Raw genomic sequence first — 7,679 nt, 5'->3', positions numbered from 1 at the left:
CAGTGTGAAACCCCCAGAGGGTACAGAAATGGGGGGAGTCTGCATCATTTTGCAAGCTGTTCCTCCATAAAACCTGCTGAACACTCACAATGAAGACTGGAAAGAGAAGTAAGAAGTCTGTCCCGTTGTCCACAGCAGACCAGGAAAAGGGAACAGCAGCCTCAAGGGCCAGAAACTCTGTTCAAACCGTTCTTCCATTTCTCTTCTATGGTGCAAAGCCTCAATATGCGGTGAAAAGGACTACAAGCATTGCTGCACTTCACACATTGGTCAAAACCTATTGCAGCTAGAGTAGGAAAGAGGAGAACCCTGCTTTTAGGATAAGGGCAGCATGATAAATGAAGCCCGTAAATAAAGCCAGGGCATGGTCACCAGAGCCGAGAAGGCCACACCCTGATACTGAGGCTTACTCACAACAGCAGACTGCAAATCCTGCCCCTGACCCCCAGGACCCCCAATAACTCCCACCACCAAGCTAACAAGGGCAAGGACCAGAACAGCAGCATGAGACAGGACCTTCTCTAAGGGAGAGTGTGAAGAGAAGACCTAAAACCCATACTCACACATTTCTTAATTGTGCAAACATTGTCTAACTGAGCCAGGAAGTATCCAAGTTTCAAACTACCCTGATCAAAACAAGATGGAGGCAGGCAAGTTCATGAATATTCCTCCCCTTGTTTAGCCTATAATTAAGCCGTTGCTTAAATAGAGGGGCAACAGGAACCAGAGGCCAGTTGTCTTCTATAGAGAGAACTTGACTCTGCTCTGTCTATGGAGTAGATTTTCTATAGTTTCTGAGTAAGTCTTGCTTTCACTTTATACTGTTGGCTCGCTCCTCAAATCTTTCTTGCACCAAAGCCAAGGACCCACTTGGACCTCAAGTGGCTTCCAGCATTGGGGGTCAATTTGCTGTGTCATCTTCCTGGCAATCTAGATGGGACAAAGGGTGACGCTCACCCGAACCCCAAATTAAAACTGCTTAGCACTATTTGGAACCAGAAGGACGGGTAAGTCTCCCTTTGTCTAGTCTGTTTTCGTTTCAGTTTTCCTGCCTTGTCTTCTAAAGTGCCAGACCCTTTTATTCCATCTCTTTTTCCAATTCTGTTCTCTAGACTCTTCCTCAATTAAAGGACAGAAACTCACTCCATCCATGTAACTATGGCTCCTCCGGTAACGGGGTAGCAGGAGTTTTAATATCCACGCCGTGCAGATTAAAGTAGTTGATAATTGCCAGGTGGTGACTCTGGCCTTGGGAGTTGGTGGGCACTTGTTCCCACATCAAGCAAGAATCCGACAATTCACTGTCTCCTTTTGCCTGTCTTCAGTGATCTGTTCTGTGTCTGCATTTATACTTTCTGCTTTAGCAATTTGGGCAATTGTTTTCATTCTTTATAAAGTAGTTTTTTTCCTTGTTTATGTTGAAATTCATTTCTTTTGTTAAATAGAGTTCCCTTATTGTGAGGACTCTGGGATGCCAGAGCCAGGTTGTTTTGGTGACCCCAAGTTAAATGGCTGAAATAGGCCCCTTGGGGACACATTTTTGGCTGAAATAGGCTGCAGGCTACCCCACAGCTGCCCCAGGGTTTTCAGCAATTGGGAGGGGATTTTATTTTTGGTAACCTCAATTTAAAGGGCTGAAATAGGCCCCTTGGAGACAATCAGGTAGTCTCAAGTTAAAGGGCAAAAATAGGCCCTTGTGGACATTTAGGTATTTCCAGATTTGTTTTATTTTTCTGCAAACCAAACCGCCTTGTACCCTCTGCCAGTGTTTTTTTATCATGTTATTTACTTCTTAGTTCTGATGACCTGTCTTTGCTTGCCCCAAAACTGACTGTTGCTCATTAGGTTGTTTGCTTCCAAGACTCTTAAACTCCAGCCTTTGGTATCTTCGGTGAGCTGGATTTATAATTTGTCTAGGCGGCTTGAGATCACAAAAACCTATTCTGTCTGGGGTCTCTTGCTGCATTCAGGTTGCTACTCTTCCTGTTGACTTTTTTCCTTTGCCCTAAACGCTAAGCAGTTTCATCAAGTCAGATTACAATGTTACATTTGTTCTCAAACTGAAGCCTATTCTGTACTTTGTGTGTTGTAACATTTGTTTCCCTGTATTCCTTATACTGGAGGTTATAGACTCCATTCCTCTGCACAGATCTATCTTTTCTCCTCCAGCCTTTGTGCTTTCTCAACTGCACCGACCTTGACTTTGCAAGGTTTGGCTGCTGTTGCCTTGTTGACTTTGTCAGGGGAAAAGGGAAGGTGGGAATCCAAGAGACAAGATACTTAGGTCTTTGCCAGACTTAGGGAGGGGTACAACAACAAGCATCCCAAAGGATTCTCTGCTAGGATGCCTCCTCACTAACTGGGAACAATTTAAGTTAGAAGATCTAAAAAAAGAGAGACTTATTTTCTATTGCAATACTATCTGGCCCCAATACCAACTTGGAGACCAGGAAACTTGGCCTGAAAATGGTTCTTTAAACTGTAACACAATTTTACAATTGGACTTATTCTGTAAGAATAAGGGTAGAAATCCCTTATGTACAGATTTTTAAGGCCCTCTGTCTTTTATGCCCCTCTAACCCAGGCACTGAGAAACTGTTCCAGACATTTAGGACATAAATGATCCCCTTATACCTCCCCGACCCAGGAGGCCTGCACCCTACCCTGGAGCCTCCTCAGTCCCCGGCTCTGAGCGGGGGTCCACCAGCTCTCCAGCACGGGATTTCAGCTACCTTTTGTAGACTGCTGAATTTGTGTTATCTTGGCTGGAATTCAGAGGTAGAAAAAATATTAGATCGTTGTGTGTGTATATGTATATATGTTTAGATGTGTTTGTGTATTTGTACATGTATTATGTTATATGTAAATTTAGTAAATAGGTCTAAATTGTTTTCGAGTTCATGCAAAGTTAGTACATTTTTGATAAATAAGACTAATTTAGTACTAATGGTTTAATAAAAACAGCTAAATCTGAGTTAACAGCAAAAAAAATGTGTTTAAATTTCTTACTAAGGTAAATATCTTACATTCACAGGCTATAAACATTGTTAACAGAAAATAACTTAAACTAAAATCTAAGTAAACTGCTAAAATAATAAATTGGAAAAATGTAAATAAAATAGATGTTTGTAACAGACAATTCAAAATTTCCTGCTGCTTAGGTTTTTCGCCAAAATTTAAAGTTACTAAAAATAGAAATTCTGGTCAATGCGTGTGATTCTATATATGGGGTATACCAATGAATATGATGTGTTGTGAAAGAGGCATGAAATGTGTTGAAAAAATTACATATGTAATTTTGTCTAATTCAGAGGTTGTTTGGGTTGATTCAATGTATGGATTATAAGGGGAAATAAAAGCAAGTTAGAAGGTAACTGGTAAGGTGGAGAAAGATGTAGAAAGTCTAGGAGTGTGGAAATGTATTTTTGGTAAGAAAGATTGAACAGAGAGGAAATGGTTTTGTGTGGGAAGGGATCTGGTGTGGAGAATTTTTGTCCTGCAACAGAATGGCTGGTTATTTGAGAAAGAGGAAAGTTAGGACAAAAAAAGAAAGTCTGAGCATGTTGTAGATGTCTGTGCGAGTTGTCATGCAGTTCATGGAGAAGAATTTATGAAAGAATTTTATGTATAGTTGAGTTGGCCAGAATTAAAAGAAAAAAGTTTTGGTTAAAATCACAAGGTTTTCTTGAAATATTGATTTGCTCTTAATGAAACTGCAAAAAAAAAAAACAAACAAACAAACAAAAAAACGGTTTGTTTCTAAGCCTATAATCTACTTCTTTTTTTTTTTTTTTTTTTGTTGAGACAGAGTCTCACTTTGTTGCCCAGGCTAGAGTGAGTGCCGTGGCGTCAGCTTAGCTCACAGCAACCTCAAACTCCTGGGCTTAAGCGATCCTACTGCCTCAGCCTCCCGAGTAGCTGGGACTACAGGCATGCGCCACTATGCCCGGCTAATTTTTTCTATATAGATTTTTAGGTGTCCATATAATGTCTTTCTATTTTTAGTAGAGACGGGGTCTCGCTCAGGCTGGTCTCGAACTCCTGACCTTGAGCAATCCACCCGCCTCGGCCTCCCAGAGTGCTAGGATTACAGGCGTGAGCCACCGCGCCCGGCCCCTATAATCTGCTTCTTTTGAGACTTTTCAGATTTAAATCTCAAAAGTTCAACTTTGGCTATGTCCAGCTGCTTTCAGCTTTGCCTCCCCTTGACAGGACTGGAATGGTAACTCTCCCCTTTAACCTTTATCATCAGCTCCTATAACTTTTTCCCCTCTGGTTCTAAGTCTGTTGTTATGACCTGACAGTAAAATGTTTTATCTTAAAAGCCATGTTTTCCTCTAGTATAACTTAATTCTATTCTTGGCTTTTCTTGATATGTCTGAATCGTTCCATGTGGTCAGAACATTTTTCATACTGTTACTAAGGGTCATTTGCCCTTGTTCACGTTCTCTGTAATGTGATGTGTGCACATGAGCCTAGACACTTTCCTGTGTCTAATTAAGTTGGGTGCCCTTTTATCAAGTTTGACTTTAGACTTGTCTGGATGGGTTTCCCATAGGAGAGGAAAATCTATCACACTACAGGGGCTTTTCTTTACCTCTTGATAACTGGCCTAAGAAACAGAGATTTTGCGTTTTCTTGGGATGGTTCCCATGTTGTCGTTGTTATGTTTTTGGTTGCTGGGGAAAAAAGTAAACTTTAGAAAGTTGTGATTTTTGCATCCATGTGACTGCATGTGTTGCCTTTAAAGTCTTTTTGATTGTCACTCTTGGTTGGGTGAATTGCTGCTGCTTTACGGTGACACGTGAGTCTTTTTTGATTGGGTGTTTTGGGTCTTTTGACATCTTTAATGAGCATCCTCAAAGCAGGTCAAGGCTGTGTCAAATATGGTTAACTAATTTACAGGGCCTTGACTAGTGGGTATCTAACACCAAACTCAATTTAACAAAAGTCCTGTTTTCAGACCCAGGAAAAGACAACAATCACAATAAACTGCTTTCATGAGACAAAGGATCAGGCCTGTATTCAGAAACATTAAGACTCATTTAATAATTTTGCTTGTGTCTAAATTAATATAGATTTTCTCCTAGAATCTTTAAATGTTTAGCTACATATAAGCTTCCTTTTCCTGTCATTATTGGAACTAACTACTTGGGAACATTTGTCTAGGATTAAACCGGTTTCTCATGAGCCCCCACGGGTTGGCACAGAGGAGCTAGCTTTACTTGTCTTACATTGCCTAACTGTGAGCCCACAAAGGACCTCAGGTTCACAGGCTGCCTCCTGAAGAAAGCTGAGTAACACCCTCATTCAAATGACTAATATGAATGTGCTCACTCTTCTTTTCTTAATCATTGTTAGTATCTTCCTAATAATCTACTGGTTATGGTTACTTTGTTTGCTTCCTAGTGGCTGTAATCAAGTCACTTGCATAGTTACTAAACAAACTTGCATTTCACCTTAGATCACCGTGTTTACATTATACTCTGTCCTCCCCCTAGAAAATACCTCTTCTGTCCATCTTGGCTATCAGAAAATACCCATGTTGCATTTTGGCTGAATAGGAAGTGGTAAGTGCTATTGCAAACACATCTTATTGCATCTACATTAATGTTTGACAGGAGGTAAAACAAAGGGCAACCAACCTTATGTAGGCTAAGTGGCTACATAACATCAATAATCCCACTGCCCAGACCATCTGGGATCCTATTAAGGCAGTGGTCCCCAACATTTTCAGCACCAGGGACTGGTTTCATGGAAGACAATTTTTCCATAGACCCCGGGGTCGGCAGGTGGGGGAATGATGGTCCCGATGGGGAATGGCTGTAAATACATATGGAGCTTTGCTCTCTCCTCTGCCATTCCCCGCTGCTCACCTCCTGCCGTATGGCCTGGTTCCTAACAGGCCAGGGTCCCGTACCAGTCTGTGGCTCAGGGGTTGGGGACTGTAGTATTAAGGGATATTTGTCCAGTATCATTGGTTCCTTCCCTTCTTAGGGCCCTTATTAGGTATCTTTCTTTCAATCTCTGGACCATATTTATTTAACCCTCTGGTAAAATTTATATCTTCCAGATTACAGTAATTGCGATTCAAGTTGATGCTAATGCAAGACTTCCAACCCATCTCACCAGCTGATTCAGAACATAGAAGCATGCTACCCCTGAGCCCTGTAGACTATTTCCAGAGATTTTTACTCCTCCCATGATAGGCAAGGCCAAAGCCCCTAAAGTCAGCCGGCAGAAGTTACAGAAGACAGATCTTCCTCCTCCTACAACCCCTTATGATTAAGGTGGTAGGGGAAGGCGGGGGTGGGGTGTTATATCTGAGCAGGGATTGAAGCAGGGAACTGGCAGGCACTGCTTTGGGCATTGCTTGATTGTGCAAACATTGTCTAACTGAGCCAGGAAGTTTCAAAACAAAGTTTGAAACTACCCTAATCAAAACAAGATGGAGGCAGGACAAGTTCATGAATATTCTTCCCCTTCCTCTATATAAGCCGTTGCTTATATAGAGGGGCAACAGGAACCAGGGGGCCAGTTGTCTTCTACAGGGAGAACTTGCTCTGCTCTGTCTGTGGAGTTGATTTTTCTGTAGTTTCTGAATAAATCTTGCTTTCACTTTATACTGTTGGCTTGCTCTTGAATTCTTTCTTGTGCAAAGCCAAGGACCCACTTGGACCTGAAGAGGCTCCCAGGGTCACTTTCCTGTGTCAAAACAACCCCATCGTAAGCACAAGGTATCTCTACAGGAATTCGAACCCTGTGTTGCCCTGAGGTTAAGCACAGCCACAATCAATCTCAAATCCAGCTCAACTCCTCACCAGACTAATTCAATCTCCTTTGCAAAAGATGTAGCAGAAGGAAAGCCTCCTTACTGTTGCTAGTCATTCAATGCTTCACCACAACTTGTTTGTTCACTTAACCCTAATATGTATCTGTAAGTAGACTCTGTAGGTCTATTCATTTGAATCATCTGGGGTAAATTCTGTTTCCTCTTAGAACCATGATACACATATGCAATGATAAACCATCCATTTTATTGTTTTTAAAACTTTCTATACTGCATTATTTTCAAGAGTTGTAATTTTTGACTCTGAGCTCATCTTCAGTGGGTATTTTCAGGGGACGTTTCATATGCACCTTATCACAGAGCTATCCTTCACAGTGCAAGTTCACTGTGGTGTCCATCCCTTGCTATTATTTTTAAACCTGCTTTTTAGCTGTATTATATTTCAGTTTCCAGGCTATGTTATGTCTTTACTCCAAAAGATTAACCACATGTTATTCTATCTTTTCCCCTCTTTCTTTATTTAGTGAATTTGAAATAATTCCTAAGGTCACAGTTCCTTCAGGAAAGCCTTTTATGACCTTTTCCTAGATCTAGGGGCACCCCACATGGGCAGCCTACACTTTCTCTTTCATAGTATTTATCACACCATGCTGTACTGTTCTCTTTTCAGCTCTTCTCAATATGTATCTCACATTAAAATCTGATATCTGAAGGAATAGGGATTATGTCTGCCTTCTCTACTTCGTATCCCTAATGCGCAGCATAATGTCTGGTACATAGTAAATGCTTAATAAATAATTACTGAGTAAATAATTAATGGATGCTATTTCCCATTATCTTCCCTTAATGATACATGGGATTGGCAAATAAAATACATCAGTCTCCAACT

At 41.1% G+C, this 7,679-nt stretch overlaps 1 long non-coding RNA gene across 1 annotated transcript; it reads left to right on the top strand.

Annotated features, from left to right (window-relative positions):
* The first annotated feature begins 721 nt into the window (after positions 1-721).
* LOC138387191 (uncharacterized) lies at positions 722-6,555 on the top strand. The gene is made up of 3 exons (XR_011233924.1): positions 722-1,007; positions 5,502-5,570; positions 6,074-6,555. It is a non-coding gene; the product is annotated as an uncharacterized lncRNA (long non-coding RNA).
* Positions 6,556-7,679: the final 1,124 nt, after the last annotated feature.

Source organism: Eulemur rufifrons, chromosome 7 (genome assembly GCF_041146395.1).
Source record: "Eulemur rufifrons isolate Redbay chromosome 7, OSU_ERuf_1, whole genome shotgun sequence".
Taxonomy (NCBI): domain Eukaryota; kingdom Metazoa; phylum Chordata; class Mammalia; order Primates; family Lemuridae; genus Eulemur; species Eulemur rufifrons.
This window is presented reverse-complemented; position numbering and strand designations above follow the sequence as displayed.